At 39.8% G+C, this 27,052-nt stretch overlaps 1 protein-coding gene across 6 annotated transcripts in view; it reads left to right on the top strand.

Moving 5' to 3' along the window:
- The window catches only part of GTDC1 (glycosyltransferase like domain containing 1), a 181,218-nt gene that overhangs the window by 7,822 nt on the left and 146,344 nt on the right, over positions 1–27,052 (top strand). For 2 of the 6 annotated variants that reach the window (XM_027695898.1, XM_027695906.1), the window contains exons 2-3: positions 1,869–1,970; positions 17,107–17,312. The gene's annotated coding sequence lies outside the window, so the exon portion shown is untranslated. Of the gene's footprint in view, positions 1–1,868; positions 2,056–3,274; positions 3,356–16,549; positions 16,745–17,106; positions 17,313–27,052 lie in introns of those variants that run through there. The other 4 variants (XM_027695900.1, XM_027695899.1, XM_027695903.1 and 1 more) reach the window with 4 other exon arrangements.

The raw sequence follows: 27,052 nt of genomic DNA on the forward strand, positions 1-27,052 counted from the left end.
TTTAACTCTCCCAGATTACTTGGTTTTTCTTCAGACCGTTTGTTTCCTGTTTCTGTATTGAGACCTAAACATCATATACAACCTTAGTCAGTGATGAACAGAATGAATCTTACCATCTTTTGCATATAATGCTCCTATTATTATTATCAAAAATTCGAATTATTTTTGATTTTGGAAAACTCAGTATTAAAAGTTCAGTATTAAAACTATGGTTTCAGTTCTGTTAATCATTTAGTCCCACTTTTTTCAAGTAGAACTCTGCTTTCCAGAATGCTCACAGCCCTTCCAAGGTAACTGCCAACCTCCACAACTATTTTGTATATCATTCAAGTAATAAATAAAACATTAAATAATCCTGCAGTGAAAATGTCAAGAGGAAGAAGCTTATTGTTTTCAGAGTCCTGCAACCTGGACCTTGTTGCAGACCTGACCTTTGGAGCAGAATGGGTGGATTGTGCTCTGATCCCTTCATAGTCTTTGGGACCGTTGCTGGTCTTGTTTCTTTCTGTCTGTGTCTGTCTTGCTCTGGGGAGCCCAAAACTGGACAAATTAAATCCAACATCTTGTAGGTATAGGTATCAAGGGAGGGGACTTTTTAATGAGTTAAAAGAAAAAAAGCTTGGAGAACGTTTACATGGATCAGCACCCATGGGTCCGTGGTTGTTGAGTTTGTTGGAGTGATGTGTAAAACTCACCTTTAATTATACTTCTGTGTCTGATCCATACACAAATGGTTATTCTTCATGGCTGCAGATTGACACTCTAAAAAAAAATCTTTGATCAATCAGATCTCAATGTTTGAAGTGTTATTTTGTGAATCATGTAGACAAGGGAGGAGGGCAAGAAATGATCTCTCTACTTCAAACCCTTGTCTTTCATCCTCTTGTAACATAATCTGCAGGCATTTTTATGTTGGTGTTTTTCTGTACCTGATGTGATCAGAAACACTTGATTTTATCCTCTGCACTGGCATTTCCAAAACCAAAGCAACTAAGAGCTGCTGCAAAAGAGTTGGAAAGTAGCAAGGACTGTGGCTTACAGTTAAGGCAGATGTGATTGCAACATCTGTGCCTAGGAAAGCTGCAGTCTGATCTGCCTTCTGTCTTCAGGATTTCTGGGATTCCAGAAGCAGAAGTGGTGCAGATAAGACATGTCCTCTGAGGTTTTGAAAGGCTTCTGCTCAGATTGTAAAGCTCTTCCTTATTAGGCCCATAAGAAACACATCTCTATTGCAGCCAAATGGGTATCATTGTTTAATACTTCTCCTTGGGCTCTCCAGTGGTAACTCTGCTCCATGGTGGTGTTATTTGGGAAGAAGAGCCTCTGTGGTTGCCCCTGTGAATTGACTAGCTGAGCATATTACTGTGTGTGGTAATTTCTGGCTTGGAAGCTGTGATGCAATCTGAAGAACAGTTTATAGAGAGTTTTCCACCTTTTTCCTTAAATTGGACTCTCTGGGCCTAAAACTTGGAGCTTCCAATGTGAAATCTCCATTAGGACACACTCTAGGAAATAGGAAGAAAAGCCCCAAAGCCTTGGCATCGGACAAGTGAAAATTTATTTTCTTTAATGATTCTCCCCTTTTCCAACTCTGTTCTTGCAAAATGCGTCTTTGCCCTTGGTTTTTTCTCAGCACAACAACCCTGTTGGTTTCTGGGTGGCATAAAATTCTGCCTATTCCTTTCTGGGTTGTTAAGAAAGCCCTGCCCTTTTCCCTCATCACCGAACAGCCGTCGGGTGTTTGCTTCCTGATCTCAGGACTGTCCTGCTCACGCTGGGGCTCCCTGCTCGCTGTGCTTTGCTTTTGCTGTTGTTTCTTCTGAAGGCTGTGCCAGGTGAGATGTGCTTTCTGTTCTTTCCCCTTTCAGGTGACCTCCTCTGGCCCCATGTGCAGCTGGTGGCTGTCCTCTGCTCTAGCTATACCTTTTTGAAGGGACTTCACTTAAGGCAGTGCACGGCTGGCAAAGCAGGTATGATCCATGGGAGTTCATCAGCAAACACTTGAGAAATGGAAAGATAACACTGCTCTAACAAATGTGTTCTGCAGGAGAAGCAGTAAGTAAGATATGAATAAAGCAACTGGGTGAAACACGAAGACAACATCCACGTGAGAAAAGCAGATGGTTTGCATTATTTCCTTCATGTGTAGTTTTTATGTTGGTGTCATCATAACAATGCATGACAAATTAATATGCTTTTCTCTCAGTGATGTTAAAAATTTGGTTACCTGAATATCGATGTTGTTCAGTGCCTAGAAATATTTGAAGAGTTTTGTTCTTCACTGGATTCTTATATGTTGTGTTGGAAGTTGAACAGTATATTTCACTGCAGAAATATACGCTTCATTTTATCCTAAAATAAGTTCTTAATGGTCTGGATGTATTAATACTAATTTTCAAAGTTTACATTTTTAAATGTTAGTTATTAAATTCTGTTCAAGATGTAAACTCTATTCTGTCTCCTAGCATTAATTATGCAAGTTTGAAATTCTCAGTTTCATTTCAAGGTAGGGCTTTTTATTTGTATGTCGCTGTTGAAATAAATTACCAGTACAAGAAAACATTCTACTAATAAACGAGGGATGCCTGAAGTTGGCTCTGCTAACTGAGACAATTTAATTCATCCATCATCAGGGATGATGTTTCTTAGCAACACAAAGTATTTTCACCCGGGGCGCTTTCACAAACTTTCACATTTTTCTTCAAATACAGCCTTGGTAGTGTTTTATATGACCTGAAGTTCGTCCATCTGTCCTGAAGCTCCCAATACTTTTCCATTTTCTCCAGTGATCAAATGATCCGGTATATGGGGTTTTTTTTCAGCTTAATAATACACAAGTTGACTAGAGAATCATTTCGCATGTCAGATTTTCCAAAGGAGTTCTGGGAAATTATTTGTTTCTCTGTATAGCAAAGCTAAAAGTTATTGAAAATGTGTTACAGTTTCATAATAAAACAGATCCAAAAAATATTGGCTTGGGAGCCAACTAAATGCTTTCTGATAGCCATAGCCTCAAGGGGGATACTTGGATCATTTGTAATAAAGGGATATCTTTGATATCTTTTGGTGAATTGACTAGTATTCTGTTTAGATCATAATTTATGAAAAAAAAACTGTGTTGGTACTCAATGCTATATTATCAAGTTGTTTGGGTGTAAGAATTGCCTTAATGTATGGCCAGAATTTTCCATGGTTATTCTTTTAATGTGCTGTATGAAATCAGAAGAAGCTGTTGATCCATTAAGACTCTCCTTCTTGCTTTCCATTTTTTTAATGCGTGTGGGGATGATTTGATCAGTGTAATTACAGCCTGGAATTGCTGGGGAGACTTGGCTTGCTCAAGAAACCCCTTCAGGTATGTAACAGGTGTTAGTCAGTATGGAGAGCAAACATCTTCCAAGTGCAATGTGTTATTTTGCTTTGAGAAATAAAATATCTTTAGTTTTTGGTAAATCTCTCTGAAGACTTCTGTTATGTGACTGAACTTCAGGTTCTATCCTGCTTTGAGAAGAAAAGTTTTAGTGGTTGTAGGATGAAAGCTTCTTTATCAACAATGTGTAGTGATAAGTGTTTGAAAAATGTTGTGGTGAGGTAACTGCTACTCAGCTTATTTCACAGCAAAGGTGTACAGGAACCATTTTAAACAGTGGGAAAACAAAGTAGAGAAATACTGGTTTGATTCTTCCTCTTAGTTAAAAAATGCTGTGTTGCAGCTGATGTCAGCTTTAATTTGCTGAGTTTTCATATAAGCATGTAAAGTCTTTGTACATCTATGCTAAAAACAAATTGGAAGAGTTGGTGGGATGCTGTTACAGAAGGTTTTATTGCTGGTCTTTTAGACTGTTTGTGTTGTTTAATGCACAGGTGAGTATTTAGGGAGCCCTGAGATTTGCCAGCGAGGTCTGTGCTCTCTGTCATTGAACTGGATGCTGTCCTGTAAGGATGACACCTCCTAAGTGACCTCGCTAGTAATTCCTGGGTGATTCCAGACTAAATGGCTCTGGATTTCTAGGTGGTGTTTGTAGTTCTGAGACACTTAATTGCACATCCGAGCTTGGACACTTTGTTTCAGGTGATCTTTACTGCAGTGTAGGTGTTTCATACCCTGTTAGTATCCAGCATCTTGAGAGATCTCCAGGTGTTCCCTGGAGTCCTTTGAGGAACTGCCTAAGTTGGAAGCTTTATCTGTTGTCCCACAACAAACAGTATGTGAAGAAAGAAGGAGAGAAAGAACATTTTAGCAAAGGGCTTTGCTAACAAAGCCTTTAAAAGTCTTTGAAAACAGCAGCAGTCACTTGTGTCCTGTAAGTTGGGACTCCGGCAGCTTGTGGAAAGGTCAGGGCTCTGTTGTTGCATGTGGTGATGGACTATGTTTTCACCACCTCTACATTCATATCCTGGATCATCTGGGAAGCTCTAGAATCAGTTGCAGGCTCTCCTTGCCCTTTCTGTTTAGAACATTCCCTGCTTGTAGGCGTAGTTGTGGTGGCTCCTTGAGGCACCTGCACAGTCTGATGTCAGGTGTTTGCCCTGCAATAAAATAATGTAGCTGTGGTCTCATTTCAAACCTGTATTTGCATCTCAGCACATGATATTTTGTTCTGTAATGCTGCATGTAAAGACTGACTTGAAGGATGGTAATGTATTTTTCAGAAAGTCAAATTTAAGGTATTTTTTAGTATTGAAATCTCTCCATAATTGAGACTTTGCTTTTCCACTTGTAAACCCAGTGTCTGAATGTACAGAGCTAACAAAGGCTGCCACAGGCAAGCACAGACTGTTTAATATGAAATGAAGCCTACCAGATACTCTCCAAAAATTAATCTAAGAACAGTTTAATTTTGGGGAAAGCTTCGTTTGGAGTAGAGAAATGAAGAATTCCAGAGAATTCACAAGCAAAATACAGCTCTCTGCTGTGAAGTACTGGAAGCAGTGCTGGTCACATGTCAGTCCAAGGTGGAGAAGAGGAGAAAGAGCTTCTGATAATTCCAAACAAGTTCTCTTTACTTGGGAACATTTTTTATATGGCCTAATGGTTACTTAGGATAGGTAGGTGCTAACAAAAGGTCGCCTGAGTGCATTACTAGTAATTACGAAATGTTGCTTTTCAACCACAGCCTCTCCTGCCTGACTGAAGCAGCTGCTGTGGTCCTTCTCTTACCCCTGTTTTTTTTCTCAACCAGGGATTTTCCCCATATTCTATGCAGTTTTCCTATGGTTGGATATAAAGACATGAAGAATTGATAAAAACTATCTTTTTGAAGGTAGTGAAAGGTCTGGACTCAGTCTGATAAATAGAGGGGGATAAATTGTAACGAGGAACACACAGTAGTGTCAGAACTGTTGTAAATTTTCAAAAACTACTTTTCATCTTCATCCAACCATGATTCAAATAAAGAACGTTCCCTTTATGGCCTGCAGCACAATACAAGTTGTACTTTGCTAGCTTTTGGTTAAAGCAATGAACATATTATTTGAATTTTAGGAAAGAGAATTTGAAAACTTACTATATTTAGGATTTAGTCTGAAGTTATAAGAATAACTAGTGGTTTTTGCTGTTGTTGCATCTTTCAGTGTTCATGTGCAAAGAGTGATGTGATCAGAGTTGTCACTGGGAACATTTAGTTTTTCACGCAGAGTATTTTTGGGCAGCTCGTATTTGGAGGAACATGGGATGGGCTGTAAAAGAACTAGTCAAAGAAATTACCATTTATGTTAAAAGGTCACAAATTAAAATTGTTTGGATGCTGTTTCTGCAGTTAGTCTCTGCAAAAATAGGAAAAGGTGAGTGCAAACCAAAAGGGTAAAGCATTTTTTGAGGTGGATGTTTGGCTTCTGGGATTCTCATCATTTAATGTAGCTGTGTCTTTTTGGAGACTCAGGAACTAAATGATTTTAGGCTAATTGGCATCTAGACACACTTAGGGGAAATCAGATGTCCTGTACACACAGTCCTTCTGTCACTTGTGCTGGCATGTAACTTGTGCTGGGTGAGAGTTACTTGCATGGATTTTGATTGAGGGGAAAAAAACTGATTATCTTTGGATCACTCAGGAATTGAAATAAGAATACTATACTTTGGTAACTTTTGGAAGCTCTATGCTAAACCCATGAGGGTCTTTTTTAAATTTTATTATTTTTGGTATTATTTTATTTTCATGGGCTTTCTGTAGACTATGGAGTTTCCAAGCCTGGGCCAGGCTTGCTTTTATGGTGCCTGGCAGTGTAACATTAGGTGGTGTAGTGTGACTTGTTTGACTCAGGATGATTGTAACCCACCCCTCTTCTCCTTCCCACAAATCATGTGGGTTTTTTCTTTATTAGTGTTGCTGTTTGTAATGAGGACTGATGGAGCATCAGTCCTTTTCTGTATGTGAGGTATGTTTGAAGTGATGTGGTAGGTTGTTGCCTAGGTCAGTGTAGACCCAGCTCTAGAGTAAACACTGTTTTAGAAGCTGCATAAGCTTAGATGCTGCAATGCGAGTTTTGGGTCTAGATTTGATGTTCTAGAAGAGACTTAACAGCCTTGAGGCTCTCTCCATGGGACAGAGTAACTGTGGCTTGTGGTAAAAATAAGTAACACTTCCCAGTTAGGCAACTGGCACACTCTGCACCTGCTTTTTCCAATCCATATTGTGTGGTTTAGTGCTTTTGCAGTCAGGGCAGGCTACTATGCAGCTTATCTGATAAATTATAGTTTGTCTCATCAGCACAATACTTCGAGAATAAGAGAAATGACTTAACATTGAATCTTTCTGATTCAATGAACAACCCTTCCATTATATACCAGTTTTGGAAACAAGCTAGTGGGATATGTGTGTGTGTATACATATGCACATATATGTATATATATCACAGAATCGTAGAATGGTTTGGGTTGGAAGGGACCTTAAACATCACATATATATATATATATATATATAAAAAGTATGGAACATCCTGAAATAGGTACAATGGAATTCCAGTTACACAAACAAAAAGTGAGCATGGAAGTAGTTGTGTATTCAGTGTTAATGATCTGTATTTCATGTGAAAGGCTGACCTTTGCAGGACCTTCTCTTCAGAGGTAAAGAATGGGCTGATCTGTTTCTCCCACAGTTGGAAATTTGGTTGATCTTATTTTTTTCAGCATAACTATCACAGGGAATGATAGGGCCAGTTGCTGAGATTACAAAGGACTGTGCAGCCCCAGGCATCTTGCCCCATGTGCGAAGAATGATTCTGTTTAATGCAAAAAAATATCAAGTGCCTAAGTTCAGACTGAACACTGATTCAGATCGGAAAAATGGGATCCTTCCCAATGACTAAAAATGAATGCATGAGACTTATATATGATAGTTCATATAAATCAAGGTGAATGGGCATTAAATTACACATTCATCATTGTGATTATTACTTGAACTGCTTAGCATGTGTAACCTGGTAAGCATTGGCCAGTATTGTATTTAACTTTAAAGACAATATTAGAACATTATAGTCTCAATTTTATTTAATTGATTATGATGGTCTAAAGCTCTACAACTCAGTGTTTGAGGCAGAGACAGAAATGGTCAAGAGCCTGTATGTTCTCCATGGTGATCTAGTTACTCAGATGTAAAGCAAGGTTTTTACTGTAATAAGAATCTATTTAAAATGCTGTTTTTAAGTCAATAGAAACCTATTTAAAATATGTTAGATATGTAAATGCTGTCCCACGTACAAAAGAATTCTGTCCACACAATTGAGTAACTTCAGCTTAAGCCAATTTTCTACTTCCAGCCTCTTAATTGTTCTTTAATCTGTGGAGTACAAAGAATTAAATGTGTCCAGTCTTATTAAACATTTGGTTCATTATGATCAGGAAGGTGATTTACAGTTTGGGTCTTGGGATGTGGGTCTGGGACTTTGGGCTGTTGAGAGTTGTTTTAAAGGTTCAATGCTGTTAGAGCTTGTTGCTTCTGCTAACAAGACTTTTGCAAAGAAAGCTTCAAGAATGTTCTATAGTATCCAAATAAGAGATTGAGATGTTGTCATTAAGTGTTTAAATTAATTTTATGATCCATTGAAGAGATATTTTTGGTGGCACGGTGAGGGGTCACTCTTCAGAACTGAAAGGTCACAGAATAGTTTGGATTGGAAGGGCCTGTAAAGCTCATCTTGTTCCAGTCCTTTGTCATGGGCAGGGACACCTTCCACTAGACAAGTTGCTCCAAGCCCCGTCCAACCTGACCTTGGACACTTCCAGGGCTGGGGCAGCCACAGCTTCTCTGGGCAACCTATGCCAGGACCTCACAACCCAGCAGTCAGGAATGTCTTCCTGATAGCTAATCTAACCCTGCCCTCTGGCAGTGGGAAGCCATTCCCCCTTGTCATGTCACTCCAGCCCTTTGTCCACAGTTGCTCTCCAGCTCTCTTGAAGCCCCTTTAGACACTGGAAGGTGCTCTGAGGTCTCCCTGGAGCCTTCTCTTCTCGCGGCTGAACACCCCCAGCTCTCCCAGCCCAGCTCCATAGGAGTGGATCTAGAGAAGCAGAACAACCTGAGGTCTGGCCAAGGATTTAGTAGAGCAGCTGCAGAACATGTGAAGGATTGGGAAAAGGTTGGAAACATTGTGAATTTTTGTGGGCCAGCTCTCCTCCCTTTACCTGTTGTACCTCCTGAGTGGGTGAAAAGATGATAGAAGGGTATGTGTAGAGAATGTCTGGACTCTGGTGTGATACAAGTGCACGGTCCTGTGTTAGGCTGATGTCTGGCTGGAGAGCAGCTCTGCCTGGGGTTTTAACCTTAATGACCTCTGTTGTGAGGTGTGCTAGGGTCTTCAGTGAAGTTCCTCACGTGAGACTGATGTTGGGATACACAGTTCAATATACCTCATTTAGTTTTATTGGGTTTTCTGCATAAGTAGATCTAGGAAGGCCTAGTAAGTGTGGAATTAGTTTTTTTGCTTTCCATTTGTGTTTTAAATTAGACCAAGACCAGTCACTAGTTATGTTCTCAGATCCTCATGCATCTTACACAGCAGTTCATGCTGCTTGTCGTCCTCAGCTCTCCCTGCTTTTGCATTACTGTGGTTCTGGGTCTGTGCTTGATTTAAAGTCAATAAAAATCTCCATCAGAACTTCTCTTGGTGTCGACAGTCTCTAATCACTTAGGGTATTTTTTTTGCACATGAGCTTAGAAAAGGCCATCTTAAATCTGTGATTTTTGAGGGGAGGGGAAATCCACTTATTTTCATTGTTAGTGGAAACTGCAAATTGGAACCTCACAGAGGAACACCGAGGGGCATCCTCTGTAGGTTGTCCACAGCGTGTTTGGTCAAAAAAAGAAGCAGTTTAGGGAACATGACGTGTGGTTCTTGATGCAGAAAAAAGCTTCTGTGTGCCTAATACATTGGAAAACATTTGTTCAAGAGCACGTCTTCCCTGTGCAAAATTTGCCCCTCTAGTTTTATTAAGGTCAGTATCCATGTAGGTTCTCTCATACATACTCAATGTGGTGCCTCAGGTCAGCTTTGGCTTGTAAATGCAACTTTAAGGAATGTTTTGTCTGGTCCTGTTAAAAAGCATCTCTGTAAGTTGTTTGTTTAGAAACTTATTTACTTCTGCTCTTCCTGGGCTTGCCTTCAGTTCCTGCTTATAACAACTGTAAATGAAACATTGTGCTTAACAAGGTTTGTGGAAATAATCCTTATTATACATACACTCATTGACTGCTTTTTGGTATTAATTTTAAGGTAATGTTTTCTGTTCTGGATGTTTAGGCCGACTTTTCTGTTCTTTACTAAAACTGGGTGTGGAAAAAATGTGAGTTTTGTGAGAATAATGACTGTGTTGTAAGTTGGTGACTATTAGAGTGAATCTGATATTCAGGGAGGAATTATCAAAATACTGTTTCATAAAAATCAAATAAACTCAGTGACTGGATCAAGTGGGGCAAGATCACATGTCCCTGAAGTTCTTTGAACATCCTGGCTTTACTCTTCACTACCAGAGAGGTGTCTGCTCTTCATCATGTGTTGGCATGTTCCCTGAGAATCAGCATTCCTCTTCTGTATTATTTCTTGATGGTTTCTTCATTAATCCTTCAAAAGTACTGGACTGCTTAATGGAGTTGGAGCAAAAAATAATGCATTTTCAGAAAGTCTTGCAGTGTGTTCTGTTTTCTTTCTGTGTCTCACTTAAGTGCTAATCAATGAACTGATTCTAATTCCAGTCACTGCTCAGGTGAGATCAGGGTGGATAAATGCACTCTGTAAATTAGGTGTGAAAGGGTGGGGGAAACGCACAAGCAGGTGCTGTGCAGGGCCAAGGCAGGTCTGGCTGGGCTTGGTTTTATCTCTTGTTTTCTCCCTTGTGAGTCAGGGCAGGCTGGCAGGGCTGGCGCTCAGCTGGAGAGAAGCCGATATCCTGGGAAGAAACTGGTCCTGTAGGAAACTGCTGAGGTGTTAATTTTCTACCTGTGCTTGTGTATCTGTTTCATTGCTTGAGTTGTCTGTCTCCTGGGATGTGCTGTTCTGGTGACAGAGGCAGAGAAGAGGCGACTTGGTCTCTCTTCACTGTTGGTGTTGTAGCGCAGCTTTGTGATGCGAAGCCTCGTTTGATGGGGGTTCTGCAAGTTGGAAGTGTCTTTAGCTCAGTGGTTTCCTGAAGCATCTGTTGTGGGGAGGGGGTGATTCTGGGGCTGGAATCCCCAGATTTGGCTCCTCACACCCAAAGGAGCATCCCAAGGAGGTGGACACCCCAGCTGGCAGCAAACTGCTGTGACTTCTGCCTGCCCCATTGTCCAGCAGCCAGATTCATGGCACAGCACCAGGTGGTTAGTTGGAATGAAGCAGAAAAGAAGCAGGTTGTTTGGGAAGCCACTTCTCATACTTGGCATTTCTTTAAACAGTTTAACTCTTAGTGGCTACTAAAAAAATTTTATCTTTATCTTGGTTTTGCCATCAGCCTTCGTAAGACTGTTGGTAGCTGATGCCTTGTGCCTCTTGATGCCCTAATAAAAGCATGGTGGGATTACTTTTTAAGTATTGCTTGCCTGTACTGGAATGAAGGTTTTGTTATGCTTAAACTTCTGAAATTCTGAGTTGGTAGTAGAGAGCCACAGTTTTGCTTATAAGTAAGACCAGAGTACTTTAACAAAAATTTGTTACCAATTACCTTTAAGGTTTCTGTCTAAAATTTAAAGCTTACAGTTTATGATATTACATAAGTAGTGAAGAAAACTTAACTAGTGTTTCTTGTGTGTCAAATAATTTCAAAATTAGATTTATTATTGATATATTGTGATAGACAGAATTACAACTCAGAGTGACTGTTCCCTGGAAGTGACTGTCTGCTGAAAATGTCCACGATAATCTCTGGGGGAACTGACCTGGATGTAATTAATTGTTTATTGAAAGAAATCCATTTATCTGCTATGTGAACAATGGAAAAAGAGAGCAAGACATCAGAAGTAAAGGTGCAGCTGCGTCTGCTTTTCTGGTTAAGAATTCTCCACTCCTGAAAATCCAGCCTTGGCAGATGGTAGATGCCAAGGATGCAGACCTGGGGCTTGTGTTGCTTCCACTTAGTTATTTCCCCAAAATTCTTTTGCCCAACCTGAAACCATTTCATTGAATGTATCTTCCCCCTAGCACTCTGATATTCAGCAACCTGTAAGTTCTGCTCAAGCTGTGAGTTTTAGAGTGTTTCTAATGCTCTGTTTGAGGGCAAGGTTGCTGTTATTTTTTTTCTTTAAATTTTAAGAGCATTTTATATAATGATGTTCCTGTCATGCTTTTGGCCATGAATCAGCACAGCATTTCTGTGCAGGCTTTAATTGAAGCGTGGAGTTGTCTCACTGTGCAAATGTTGAAGTCACTGAGACTATTAATTAAAATTAAGTATCTGCATAAGTGCTTTTTCTAAAAATAAGTTGCTTCATAACAGCTTTGGGCCATATTTGGGGAGGAGGGGGATTTTTTTTCAATTTTTGAAAATAGGTATATCATTCTTTCCAAACTGTACAATGATAAAATATAGCAGCAATACCAGAGGGCAGAATGTTCATGGAGTGGAGTGTGATGTTTTTGCCTTGTCAGATGTCACCTAAGCTGCAATTTATTGATTTTTAAACAGAATAAAACTGTTATGGCTTTTGTATTGCACAGAGAGTGGTGTCAAGGAAAACTGTAGGAGAAGTTACTGCTTAAACTACCCCTGTAGTGGAAGCACACACATTACAGGAATCAGTCAGTTCTTTATCTTCCTTAGAGTGCCTGGTTACAACTCTGTTTTTCTTGCATCAGTTACTTAAAGCTGGTGCTTCTCAGTGTGAGACTCCTTAGCTGCTTGTGCTGTGTGTCATTTATGTTTTCTAGCTGTAGTGGAAGGCATTAAAAATATTACCAGGGAATACTGAGCTGTGGTTTTTCCCATATGTATTAGACAATTTACTACACAAATTTACTGTACAATTTACTTTATAAAATTATCTGGTTTATTAATTCTCACAGCACCTTGGCGAAATCACGTCCTTTTATCTCCTTAGTCTGGCTCTTTACCAGACTCACTTTACAATGCCAGCCTGGTACCTTTTTTCTGATTTCTTTTAAAAATACTCACAAGCTCCAGCATTCCCCACCTGCAGCAAACTAGGAGTGGAGGGAAGAATCACTGGCAACATGGAAGATGGGAATGTGTATTGAGCTGCCTGTGCTGTCAGGTTTCGGATTGCACCTTTCTGTCTCTGCTTGCTTATTTTTAAGATCTCTGATGTGCCTTTTTGCAGGTATTTGTGATGTTTATAAAGCACTGACCCCGTTGTTATGCAGGAAGAGATGAGGGACCTTGATGCATGTGATACCAGCTGGGATGAAGCATGGTTTGCCTGAGGTCATGCAGAGGTCTGAGGTTGGATGCAGAATTGGAGCACTGGTGTTTTCTGACCAGGAGATGATGTTTCTGAGGTGCTTCAGCACGTTGTCTGTTGATATGCCCAAGCTGTTGGGTTTTTAATGCTGCATTTCCTAGCCTTTATAATACTATGGTTTGTAGTAGAAGCTGAGAATTCACTGTATGTGAATACAGTGGTTCTTGCTGAACATCACATGGTTGTTTCTAGAAGTGGGACTCTGTAGGTTCCTGTTTTAAGTCATTAATTAATATTGTTGGTGGGGGTTGCATTTGTCTGGTGCCAGTGCTAGAAGTTTCTGTAAAGTACTGCCACGTGAACACAAAGCAAAATTTACGTTGTTTGGGGAAAAAGAGCAATGTTGCCATCTTTGCTATGAGCACATCAGTCGCTCTTTATTGCTTTTTAAATTTGATTTCGTTGTAGTGTGGCGAGCTTTTCAATAAACATAGTGGTTTCATTTATATAACACTAGAATTATTGTTAATGCACAGTTTCATACTGCGAATTACGTATGTAATACCATGTCCAGTGGGATCCTGTATCACAAAATTTGCATAGTTATAGTGCTGGTGACATCGTATCTCATACAAAGAACCCAGGGACCTGATACAATATCAGTAAAACTGTCTCATAGGTATGATTCAAACAGTTTTATTAGCAACATATGGGGTATGAAGGAGCCACAGAGGGTAGTTTTGAGTGTAAGGGTGCTGGCCTATCTTTTTCAGCCTGTAATTATATCAGTCCTCTTCTGTGGCATTATTTGTTGCTGCTCTGGGATTGCTGAAAAATAACTACTAATATGATGACACAAAGGATCAGAATAAATTATAATTGTTGACTTTACAAGAAATTCATTGGCAAAAAGGCTTACTGTCCTAAGCTCGGGTGTCATTTCTGGTGCAGCTTCATTGCTAAGCCACTGTACTAAATAATACATTTTTGAAAGTCTTGGGGTTTTCTGGCAACCTTATCCTGCTGTATTGGATGCTTTTGTGATCTGACAGATATGAGGAAGAAACTTTTTGGCTGCATTTTGGTTTTTAATCTTAAGCTAAAGGAGTGCATTTTGTTTAATTGATAGTAGGATATTGAACTCTTGTTCCCCAAATGGAACATATTCTAATTAATCATCTTGAAATAAAGAGTTCATAATTTAAATTATGACATTAAAAACTTGCGAAAAATATAATTAGAAAATTACAGTAGTGCTCTGTTTAGTTGTACTTCTTAAAAAAATGATATATATTAAAAATATAACTTTTTACGTGTTGTAAAAATGAAAAAAGTTTGGGGGTTTAATGTTCCTGCCAGCTGGCTGATGGAAGAGCCACAGTATGTGTAGCTATTAGAAAAAAGTACTATCTGACTACTTCCCTGGTAATTTTTTGAAATCCTTGTGTTTTAGAGGCTCTGGGCTGAGCAATGTCTTTTTGCACAACAGGCTGCGTGGAGAATTAAGGCTGTTACATGGATTCTGCTCACAGTTACTTCTGAATTCTGTTCTTCCACATGGAGGTTCAGCACTTTAAAAGCAGTCTGGGGGATAGAACAGGCGAAGATCAGCAGGAGATCTGTGAGGATGGGTCATCTGTGCCTCTGCAGTGCTGGGACCTCTGTGCTGCTTCACTGGTGCAGAAGCATCTTTTCATCCATTTTTCTACGATCCATTCCCGTTGTTTCAGTGTAGATCCATACTGTAATTTTAATATTATAATAAATATATAAATTGATCTGTAAGGGATCCTGAGAATTGTTCATCTCTGGTCTTCAGGTAGGGTGAAATGTGTTTGGATCATTCTTGACTTAATTATGTGTTAAAAAAAGTACAATAAAAAAAAATGTAATTTGTAATTTAATTGCTAAACTACTTCTTTCTTAGGGTTCAAGCTCTCAATCCAGTTGAAGATATATTAAAATTCCAGTATTCACTTGCAATGCCTCCCAGAGCTCAGTGTTACTTGCTGATATTTTGAAGTGTATGCTCTGCAAGCCACCAGTGAAAATACTGAATCACACTGGAGTGAGGACACATTCCTGCCTGTTTCCCATGTTCTGCCATTCTCATGGAAAACCACTGGACTTCTCCCACCATGCAGCTTTACACCCTGTATATTACTGGTTCTTAGTGATATAACCTAGACTGTATTGTCTCTTATTTTATTTTCTAAAATGTACTGTGAGAAAACGTGACTGAAGTCAAGATGCATTTCTGGTTGAAGGGGAAAATTAAGATTAGTTTGATGTGACTTTTGTTTTTTCCCCTGACAAATCTTGCTTGGCCAACCCTCTAGGTGTGCACATATAGGTGGTTTAATCTCTTTGTTTGGTATCCTGTGGATATGGAAGTAAGGCTTAATTGTCTGTAATTCTCATTTTCTTCTCTTTTGGGTAAGTTTTTTTGCTGGCATTTCATGTCTTTGGGAGCTTTTCTGACTTTCACAAGCTTTTGAAGGTAATTACAGGTGACTGAAGAGCTATTTCAACTAGTTCTTTTGGTATTCAGTAAGGACCTCAGACTTTGCCAGTTTGAATTTGTTTCGAGAAAAACCCTCTCATCCTCTTTCTTACCTTATCTCTTTGGAAGCTTTGACTGGAAACTCTCTGACAATTTAATTGGTGTTGAGAATCTTAAGTTCTTCTGTGAAGACTGAAGCAAAAAAGTATTAAACCTTGTCATTTTGAGAAATAAGTAGAGACACGTTGTCTGACTTGCGATTGAGAAGTGGGCAGATACCAACTTTTAGGTGTATAAACATCACAATCTTCTGATCTTTATGTCTAACGCAGTCGTTCCTCTGGCTCCAACACAACCAGCTACAGGGTGAAATGGTCATTTTTAGTGTGTCTCCAAGTCTGCTCACTCTTTAGACATCCTTAAGCATAAACTTTTACTGTATTTTTTTGCCTTTTTAATGTAATTTTGCTCTTTTTTGTACTTTAATGTTCTCTCCTTTCCCATATCATTTTTTGTTTGGAGTAGAAAGTTCACACCCACTTTGCTAAAGATGGTAAAGAAGTGATTTCTGAAATTAACTATTAAATAAAAAAAATTATATAAACATATCTGGACATCACATCATAGGGACTTCAGAGCTGTCTCAGGAGCCTCTAGAACCACTCATGTTAATTGTTGCATATCTTGTAAATGTGTTTATTTCAAAGTACTGGAAGACTTCCAAAAAGTTGCTGTATTTAAAGGGGCAGAAAGGATGTCACAATGGATTTAGCCCAGGACAAAGTAAACTAAAGGTTAACTTGGACTTCCATCAGTGAAGGCTTAAAAGCTAAAAAAAAAAAATTAAATAATTAATGTTGGTCACTATGGTTTTGTGATAGAAGGGTTTGTGAGACAAAGCTGATGTTTTTTTTTAATAGGATTGTGTGTCTGGCCCACCTTGCTACATTAAACTAATTTCTTTTAAAGCATTAAATCTTTGCAAGACAATATTTTGATATAAAAACTCAGATTCTATGTGGCTGAGATAGAGAAAATATTAAAAATGCCCTATTGCTTTAAAGTGTAACTTCTAATGGGATGAGAAAGACCCACGTTTAGTGGGTCTCCAATGTGTGGCCCAGATACACTTAACCAGCAGTTTCATTGGTGATTTAATTTTTGCTACTTTATTTTTCAGATGATGCAAAGAATACTGGAGAAATATTTCCAGTCAGTCACATAGTTCAGTCACAAAAATACAGGAAAACTGTAGCTGGTACAGAAAACAGGTTGGGAGGCTCCAGTGTGAGGATACAGGGATGCCACGAGGAGAGGCAGGGAGAGCTGGGGCAGTTTAGCCTTGAGATGAGTGGGCTCAGGGGCACAAGCTGAAATAGAGGCAATTCCATCAAAACATGGAAAGTTTTTTGCTGTGAGCGGTCAGACATTGGAACAAGTTGCCCTGAGAGGCTGTGGAGTCTCCATCTGTGGAGATACTTTGGGATAAATATTTGTGTGATGTAGTATTGGATAGTAATTTCATGAAACTTCTTCACAGAACCTCAGAATGTTTTGGGTTGGAAGGACCTTCAAGATGATCTAGTTCCAGCCCCCTGAACGTGGGCAGGGATACCTTTCACTAGACCAGGTTGCTCCAAGCCCTGTCCAGGGCTGGTCTTGAAAACTTCCAGGGATGGGGAGTCCACAACCTCTCTGGACTTCTCTGAGACCTTTCTTAGGTTAAAACAGTTGGAAAGTTAGATCAGCTGAGCTCAAATTCTCTTTTCTTTGCAGCCCTCAACTCTACTCAGATTGAAGAATGCTACTACAGTTGGGGAAGTTGCACTTTGCCATCTGTCTATTGGACTGAAGCAGATAGAATGTGTTGGAAAAAGTCCTGCTCACCACTGGGATCCGTAGCCAAGATTCCCAGACTGGTTTGATGAAGAACTCTGAAGCAGCACTGCCTGGTGTTTTATTGCTCCCAGTTTTGGATGCAGGTAATAATACTTCTGATAAATATGATGTGTTTCTTAAAAGAAAAAGAGGGTGTAGTTCTTGATGGGTCCAGTGGATTAGGAGTTCTTAATATTAGTAGGTGTCTACTAATGACTTTTTATTGTGCTTGCCCTGAAATAATGGCACAGTTCACATTGTACTCCCAGTGTATGGTAAGTGTGGCAAGGTTACAGGTTTTGGGAATCAAAGGAATCTCTCCTTCAAGGCAAGATTAGCAACATGCTTGATAATTTCACTTTTTCTCCTTTTTAATCAAAACCTGGATTCACATGGTTGAAGCAGAGGGGGAAATGTTAAATAATTGGATGAAATATGTCTGGTAACAATTGTGCTGTACCTGTAATTCCTGTGGCTGTACAGGAGACACAGACTGACAGACCCAAGTGACAGGTGGGCCCTACAGCAAAATGGGAAGAGGTGGTCAAAAATATTTGGCCATTCAGATATGTGTTTCCTACTTACTATTCTACCTCCTCCCACCAAAAACTGAAAATGTGGAATTCCATTGTTCAACCTAATGGTGGCCAACAGTGAATTGAGATTGCATTTTATTATTATTGGTGGAGAAAATTAGTTTTCCTCATGCTGAGAATCAATAAATTTTCAATATTTTCAAATTAAATGTTAAATATTATTAATTAGATGTTTTTTATTTAATATTTAAATACAAAGTCTCAAAAATTTTCAAGATGAAAAGACTCTTAATCGTAACAGGTTCTGTGCCTGTAAAACTGATCTAAGCCTGGTCCCTTTAAGGAAAAAAGCAGATGTGGCACAGGGTGTCAGTGCCATTCCTTCTCTTCTCCCCTTTCTTTTCCAGTAACTTCTGAATTCATCAGGCAACCTGTACTGAATTTAATAGAAGAGTAACAAATTAAAGGTATTAATATATATATGTGGTGAAGTAATGAAAAGACAAGTCTTACAGGCTGCAACAAGGGAGGGGCTGTGGTGGAAGCTCGTATAGAGACAGAGAAGCCAAATATTTCTTAGATTATGATGCTTATATTGACACACATTTCTTCTGGTGTCCTAATTGATTTGTGTATGTGATACTCTTTTCCTCCCTCATCTTGCTGTTTCCTTAGAATCAGAGAATTGTGGAGTGGTTTGGCTTGGAAGGGACCTTGAAGCTCATCCTGTTCCAAACCCCCCCACGGTGGGCAGGGACACCTTCCACTAGGCCAGGTTGCTCAGGGTGGCATCCAGGCAGGTTCTTGAACACTTCCAGGGATGTCTTACATCCTTACAGTAGCTATTTTTGCTCCGAGCATTTAGGTTTTTCAGGGATTTTTTAAATTCTAAAAGGTGCCTTGTTAAGAAGCTCTTTATCAGCTGCTTTTTATTGTAAAGATGAAGGATTTTTTCCTATCATTCTTCATTCAGTCTTTTCAATAATACTAATAAAATAGGAGTATTATTAAACTATCAGTTGAGTAGTCAGGAGTCTTTAGGGAGTAAGTAAATTGTATAAGAATAGCTTTTTTTTGTATTTTAAAATTCTGTGGGGTGTAGTCAATGAATGGTATGTCATTCTCAGTGTAATGTAGGAAATATTTGCCTAATTTGATTATTTTCAGAGGCAGCCAGTGAGATAGCAAAGCCACAAGAAATAAGTTGTTGAAAAAGTAGATTTTTTGGAAAGCCTAGTTCTTGAGTAGTAGGTACTGCAGGAAATAACAGACTTTCAATTACTTACATGAAATCAATGCCAAGGACTGTATGTTTTTGAGTAGTGAATTAATTTATGATTAAAGTTTTAATTATTTGTTTGTGTCCTAATTTCTGCCACGTTTCAAATTTAATTAAATTTGAGATACAGGAGTAAACAATAAACTCCAGCCCTTTCCCTTTTTCCCCAACAGTAAAAAAACACCATGATGCTTTCTCAGTGGGAGGTTTTGCCTCAGGAATTGGGCAGAGATGAACGTTCACATGATCATAAAGTAGTGTTGTCTTCTGGTATGTGTCAGCAGGTGGGAGAGGACAGGTAGGACACCCCCTGTCCAGAGCTGGGGACAAACAGCCTCACGTAGGAAGAACAGTGTCTTTCGTCTGATGCAAACCCCAAGTGAGTGATGTTGATGCGATACCAGGAAAAAAAGAGTCATGCTGGTTCACACAATTATTACATATCGTGTATTTTTTACAGTAAACTAAAAATTGTCTGTGTTTTGAAGAAGGAACTATCCCAGAATCAATCAGGTTGGGAAAGACCTCTGAGGTAATCGAGTCCAACCTGTGACCGACCACCACCTTGTCACCCAGACCAGAGCACTGAGCGCCACATCCAGTCTCTTCTTAAACACCTCCAGGTACGGTGCCTCCACCACCTCCTGGGCAGCCCATTCTGATGTTTAATCACACTTTCTATGGGAAATTCATCCTGATGTCCAGCCATCTACGATTGGCATTATACAGGATAAGTTTTTCAGAAGTTATTGAGAGTCTTTGAACTGCCGTTTTCAGAAAGGATTTAAACATGTAGGTGCTCAAAACCTCATCATAACTCCATGAGACTTCCACCTTCTCTTTTTGAAAATGTAGCTTCAAGTTACTTGGGTGTTTTTTCTAAAATGTTTTTAATTGTGCACAATTTCATCTGGTAGAGCACAGGGAAGGGGCAGGCACTGAAATACCGTGAGCACACATAAAGCAATCACAAGCCTGAGGGCAGACAGGTGTTTGTTGGGGTGAGTGGAGATTGGATGGAGACCACCAGTGCTGCTCTTGGAGGTGACCAACTTCCAGTATCTCTTAATTCCAGGCATATCCTGGGTAGGTGAGCACAACCTGTCCATCTGCAACTCGTTTCACGCTTCAGTGGCAGTTAAGTGGCTCCATAAACATTAGTGAGTTCCACATGTAGGCTTTGGTATGCAAGTGTTGTTAAGGGTAAAAGAAAATAGAGGGTTGGTGTCAGCCTTTGGCTCATTTGCTGCACCAAGGTGCTCATAAAAATGCAACATAGTGTGCAGGTTGCAGAATTATGGAGGTGACAGTTGTGTTCTTGGCTGCTCAGGTCCAGGAGAATGAAAGCCTCTGCTCTGGTCTTCTCCCAGCCACCTCTCTCCTTCACAAGCCTTTCCCACATCACCTGAGCACTCAGCTTGTCCTCATCCCGTCTGGAAAAGTGGCAGAATGCTGATGACCAGCTGGATTGTGAGGTGCATCTGTTCACTGTACCTGATCCATTTCTGTTCATCGAATCCTAGAATGGTTTGGGTTGGAAGGGACCTTTAAAGGCCACTTAGTCCAACTGTCCCTGCAGTGAGCAGGGACTTCTATTGTTTGAATTCCCTCTGAATTTGTACATTTGTCTTGTGCGGTCAGTCGTTTTCAAAAAGGACATGCAACTCTGTTTTAAATTGAATTAATTTAATTTTTAACAAGGCTAATTTTCACAAGTAGAAGCCTAGCTGATGTAAGAATTTTTCAAAATCCTTGGAGGCTTACAAATGATAAAGCTTAATTTAAAACCAGGGAAGGCAGGAATTCTTCCCTGTGAGGGTGGTGAGGCCCTGGTACACTTTGGCCGGAGAAGCTGTGACTGCCTCATCCCTGGAAGTGTCCAAGACCAGATTGGATAGGACTTGGAGCAACCTGGTCTAGTGGAAGGTGTCCCTGCCCATGGTAGGGGAATGGAATGAGATGAGCTTTAGGGTCCCTTCCAACACAGACCATTCTAGGATTCTAAAAAATTCTGAAGTCTTCCGCTGCTCTGTGGGGTGTTACTGTGAGAAGCTTGGGGTTTTTTTTGTTTGTTTTTTTTTTTTCTAAATTATGGAAATGTAGCACTTTAAAATCTGAGGAATATGTCTTGGTGCAAAGCAAAACAATATCCTGTGTTCAAACAGTAGCAGTGAGGAAGGAGTACAGACAGTCTTGAATCATGCGGTTACTGCTGTGGAGGTGCTTCAGAGACTAAAACTAGAACCCCTTCTAACATGTCTCCCCTGCAGAAGAAAAGGCAAGTATAGACCTTGAGTTGGTGCACTGTATGTACTCATATCTATTTATACATAGGCTGATAGGTGTTTTTCCTGACAACTTAAATTTGAATATTATCTACTGGAAATTTCACAGGATTCTGGTAAAAAGCTAATAATTATTTTTAGGTGATTTCCAGTGTGTAATCTCATTAGATCACTGTTTCAACATATTTTTCAACAGTATCTTCTCTTTTTTTTTTTTTTTTTTTTTTTTTTTTTTTTTCACAAAAAAAAACAGGGGTAGTTACTCTGATGTTTGCTAGGAAACAACAGCTGGATGGGTGCTGGCTGGAACCTGCCATTGTGCTGCCAGTTCAGCTGAGTCAACATGCTTGGTAGGCCCCTGGTGTAGCCAGAATAGCTCTTGCAGAAGTAAATCTTAAAATACCAATTTTCTGCCTTGTTTTGTGATTTTTTTTTTTTAATTGTTCTTTGTGTGTTGTTTCTTTCTTTTAATTTTTCATGAATTAATAATGTTCATAAAGCAGAGCAATTCTAAGCATGTTGTAGGGCCACAGTTACAAGCAATTTAAAAATATTGCTTAGGATGGGCTCAAAGTATTCCAAATATGGACTTTATATAAAAATATGTGTGTATATATATCCACATCTCTTCACTTAAGCGATATTTAACTTTTACTGGCTTAGAGACCCTGTAACAGATAGGGGTGCAGATCTTTAGGAAGAAATACTCTCACTGAGATGCAGCCTGTGCAGAACTCTTGATCCTGGCTCACCTAGGGCATAAAAGTTTTCAAATAAATCCTGAATTTTAGATTGTGATAGTTTTAGGATACTGAATGAGCTTGCTGTGATGACTGGTTCATCTCAGCTTAGAATGGAAACTAAAACCCCTCCCTGCACCTAGGGGGGAAGCCAAAGAGGAAATAATGACTTAAAACATGCCTTTATCTTCTGTACTGAAAGAAGATAAAGGGTTTTTTTAAACTTTTTGTGCAGACAAGCTGCATTTTGTCATGTAATAAGTTTTTGGCAATTTAATTATAGTCTTAAAAATGCCCAAGTGACTGTACAGTTCAAAAAGCATTTGGCAAAACCAAATTGTGTGTTCTGAGGTCAGCAAAAACTTGCTGATTGGAGTGGCATTTTTTTAGTCTGTGAGAGTATTGGCAGCTAAAAGAGGTATGTATTTGTAAGTCTTCTGTGAAGCTGTAATGAAAATGAAGTTCTGATTCAAAGCTTCCAGTTTTGACAATAAGAGTGGCCCTTCTATCTCTGAAGGCTGATGGGTTCTCCATACAAGTTGAAAATGTAAATATTTTATGGCACAAGATGAGTTACTGGGATCCAAACATAAATTTTGGGAAGAAAAAGGAAAAAAAAAATGAGTGAATGTGCCTGCATCCTTGACTGTATTGAATTGCTGCAGTAAAGAACCATATGGTATTTTGGTAACTTCTGTGCATTGGAAAATTATAGATTACAAGTGCATTGGACCTGCAGCCATCCCATGTACAGGAATGTGACTATTTCAGTAAAACAGCACTTTCTGTCCAGCTTGCACTGTCCAGACTGCTGAAGAATTTTACCTAAACTACCAGATTAAGTGTTTCTATGTATTAGTCAATGTGGAAGGAGAGGGGAGTCCAAGACCATGAGGCTCAAACCACAGTCTCTAATTTTCTTCTTTGCATAGAACACACAGGAAGAAGACTATTTTCCTGTTCCTTCTTTGAAAATGAAAACAAAGGAGATTGACATCCTTTTACTTTTTCAGTCAAGTGTCACTCATCCTAAAGTTGTAATAATCAATTCAGAATGGCTACTTACACTTCTTTACAAAATTTGATTAAAGAGCCTTGCAGATAAGTTAAAGACCACAAAAAAAAACCCAAACCTCATACCTTCACAACTTTAAACTGAATTAGTTGTTTCTTTGAATTGCCTGTTTTCAGTCATGTTGCCATAGGTATCAAAGCAGCGAGCTGTTATCAATCCTTTGTGAGGATTGCTGCTGTTTTATATTCACGTAGCAGCAAATCAAAGGATGGGTCTTCAGACACGAAAAGGGAAGGTGTGTTGTTTTAAAGATATGCAAAACACACCTAGAGCGAGTCGGGCCAGGTACGGCGGGGACACGTGCGGATGCACTGACGGGGATTTGCATGTGGCAGCAGCATAGTTACTTACTGTGTGCATTCATGGAAAATGCTTATCTTGGTTGCTAAACCTTTCTTCTGACTTCTTTTTATCCCTGCCAGCTAAAGCTCGTTCGGATGCTGCTGCTCCCTGCACTCGTGGCTTTCACGTGGTGTTTGAAAGGACCCTGCGTTTTAGCTGCCAGTGAGTTTTAATGATACATCCTGCTCTTATTGATTTGTGTTCAACTCTGCTTAGCCCAAAAGGGATGTCTCCATTTAAAGGGATTTGCAAGAGCCTACTGGAACAGGTTGTGTTGTGCCTGCCCCATCCCTGGAAGTGTCCAAGGCCAGGTTGGATGGGGCTTGGAACAACCTGGTCTAGTGAAAAGGGCTCCCTGCCCATGTTCAGGGGGTTGGAATGAGATGATCCTTAAGGTCCCTTCCAACCCAAACCATTTTATGATTCTGTGATTAGGTATTTGATACCTTGGAAGAAATCTGAAGCCCTAGACATTTTGGGAATGAGGGAAAATTCTAATAGTTGGGTTTCTTCAATGATTGTAACCAGCTATGTGTCTCCAAATACTGTAGCAATGATTATCAGTCTGTGAGTTAGGAGAATATTTTGTTTTAGACTTCAGGGATCCATTAGGAGGACAGCCTTCCAGTACCTAAAAGGGCTCTGAGAGATCAGGAGAGGGACTTTGGGTGAGGACCTCAAGTGACAGGACAGGGGGAATGGATTTAAACTGACAGAGAGTAGGTTTAGATTGGATATTTGGAAGGAATTCTTGACTGTGAGGGTGGTGAGGCCCTGGCACAGGTTGCCTTGAAAAGTTGTGGCTGCTCCTGGATCCCTGGAAGTGTCCAAGGCCAGGTTGGATGGGGCTTGGAACAACCTGGGATAGTAGAAGGTGTCCATGCCCATGGCAGGGAGGTGTAATGAGGTGATCTTTGAGGTCTCTTCCAACCCAAACAATTCTGTGATCAAAGAACGAATAGAAAATATTAATTTTGGCATCAATGATAACAACCTTCAAAGCATTACTGCAGCACGTGCTGAGGAAAGGTGTTTTGGCTTAATCTTGTGCCCAGCTTCATACATGTGACTGCCAGTAATTTAAGTGTGAGCTGCTCGTCTGCCTGACTCTGCTCTCCAGCACAAAGATTTCCCCATCACGAAGATGTGGTTGTTCTGTTTATCTTCCCGTAAGCACGTACAACCCAGTAATGGAAACACAACTTAAATGAGTAGAGCCATCAACCCACTCATGCAGGCAGAGCTGTTGGAACCTGTAGAGCTTCTTGTACCAAAAAAAGGGTATTTGGGTGATCATGATTGTTTTTGCACTTGCATCTTTTAGTACTGTTTTTATTTAGTGTCATGTCACTAAATAAACGTTTAATTTAATCCTAACTTGAAAGACCTGCTTTAAAGCTGCATGCAGTGAAGGATTTTCTTTTGAAGACTTGGATCTATTTTCAGAATCTCACTGCTGTTTTTATCTAACTTTGCTATGTTTTCTTTCAACTTTGGAAATGCATTAGTTGTAAACCGCGTGTAAAATGTCTTCAGTCTTTGAGTTGATGTTTTATTTAGGAGCCTGGCATATCTGTGAATCTAAATTGAAAACAAAAAGTGATTTAGTGAGGAAATAGTTAATAACAAAATGATACCAATAGTGTTTGAAGAGGCTGCTAGTTTTGCTCAGGAAGTTTTCGTTTTCTAGAATTTGTGCTGCCTCATTATTTGTAATACTGAAACTGCTCCTTACCAATCATACCAATCCCCTGCATGAAGAAATGAAAGTAATGCTTGCAATTCTGGGTGGAAAATACTGAGTTAGACTTACTGGGCCAAAATCTGCACTGAAGTGAAATGGTAAGAACCCCAAGTATTGCCTGGAGTGCTCATTTTAACAGGATTGCAAATAGGATTCTTACTATGGCTAACTTTAATGGAAAGATGAAGCATAAACACCTTGTCAGCCAAAGTCAGGACTGAGATTCTCCAAAGTTTATGACAAAGTGCACCACAAAACTTGATGTCAGCTGGTGAAAAATCAGGATAAAAGAATCTGGAGGTGAGTATTCAGAGCTGCTCCAGGAGCTGCACTGGTTGTGCTGGTGGATGATGTTCTCTCCCCAGCTGTGTCATGGGGCAGTCCTTGCTGTCTTGCTTCAAGGTTGGGTGACTCTTGGTTGTCACTAAACTTCTTTCTCCATCATGGATGATTGACCTTAAGAATCTTCTAGTTTGAATAATTATGTTTCACCTACTTTAAAATCCTCTCTGCAGTCTCTGAATAACAGGCTGATAGTAACCTTTACTTCTTTTGCTGGGTGTAGCCATGACAGTATTTTTTCTCATGTTTTAATTGCAATTCTTAAAGAAACTTAAAAACCTTCTGCTGTTGGATGTTTATTGGTGAAAGGAGCCTGAAGTTATCATTGGCTCAGACTCTCAGCTTGGTTTAGGTTGTCTTTAGGCTGTCTCTGTGATAAGTGGCAAGTGAATGTGATTAGAGGGATGGAGGAAAGGTGAAGAGAATTGGGATTGTTCAGCCAGGAGAAGAGAAGCTTTGGGGTGACCTAATTGTGGTCTTCCAGTATCTGAAGGGAGACTACAAGAAAGATGGAGAGGGACTGTTTACAAGGGTCTGGAGAAGCAGGACAAGGGGGAATGGCTTCAAACTGACAGAGAGTAGATTTATATTGGATATGAGGAACAAATTCTTTGTTTTGAGGGTAGTAAGGCCCTGGCACAGGTTACCCTGAAAAGTTGTGGCTGCCCCATTCCTGGAAGTGTTCAAGGCCAGGTTGGACAGGGCTTGGAGCAACCTGGTCTAGTGGAAGGTGTCCCTGCTCAGGGCAGGGTTGGAATGAAATGATCCTTAAGTTCCCTTCCAACCCCAATCATTCTGCAATTCTCTGTCTCTTATTGGACAGTATAAAATTACTCTTTGCAAGTCACTGGAGCTGCAGCTTCTTTCTTAGCAGCATCTTTCAGAAGTTTCAGTGTGTTCTCTTTGACTATAAAGTAGTTGGGTAACACTAGAAATGCTGTAGAGTGCAGCAGCAGTTGTTACATTGATGGGCTTGAAGAGGCAATACATTAGTCTAAAAGCAGAGGCGACACCTGCAGAGCTCACCACACGTGCCCTTAAGCAAAAGATAATAATTAGTTGCTTGTATTCCCCTGCAAACCAGCCCAAGTGTCGATGTTTATGAATTGCAAAGATCACCAACTTGAGCTACAAGCTGCCAGAGCTGTTCATGCCCCTTCAGTTTTTAATGTACCTGTAAGATGTTTTGATAAAGGCATTTAATCTGAAGGGATTTACATGCCATAATCACGCCTCCAGTGATTCCAGCACAAAAGCAAGGGTAGTTCTTCAAAATATTTTAAGTGCTAACTTCCACTTCAGTATGAATAAGAAACAAGAACATCTCTGAAAACATCTTCATATTTTGTTTTCCAAACATGATTCGGTTGCTTGTGGGATTGATGGTCATTAAAAGTGGTGAAGTATCTGCTGTTAGGTAGCCTGAGGAGCGAGAAGTTGCTCACAGCTTGGGGATACCTGCTTTGCTAATTAGTTCATACACATTCAGCTCAGGCGATTT

The sequence above is a fragment of the Neopelma chrysocephalum genome, unplaced genomic scaffold (assembly GCF_003984885.1).
Source record: "Neopelma chrysocephalum unplaced genomic scaffold, ASM398488v2 Primary Assembly neopelma1_103b, whole genome shotgun sequence".
Lineage (NCBI taxonomy): Eukaryota > Metazoa > Chordata > Aves > Passeriformes > Pipridae > Neopelma > Neopelma chrysocephalum.